Below are 213 nucleotides of genomic sequence, written 5' to 3'. Positions count from 1 at the left end.
CTCACTTTGTAGACCAGGCTGGCCTCGAAGTCAGAAATCCACCTGCCTCTGCCTCCTGAGTGCTGGGATTAAAGGTGTGCGCCACCACGCCCGGCCCTTGATTTTTTTTTCTGAGAGGATTGAACAACTTCTATAAAAAGAAGACTTGAAACATTTTTTGCATGCTGAGGTTGAATCCAGGGCCTTGAGCATAGGTGTGCCACCTGACCATAT

This window comes from Mus caroli, chromosome 17, assembly GCF_900094665.2.
Source record: "Mus caroli chromosome 17, CAROLI_EIJ_v1.1, whole genome shotgun sequence".
NCBI lineage: Eukaryota > Metazoa > Chordata > Mammalia > Rodentia > Muridae > Mus > Mus caroli.
The sequence above is the reverse complement of the archived record's forward strand: the minus strand, read 5'-3'. Positions refer to the sequence as shown.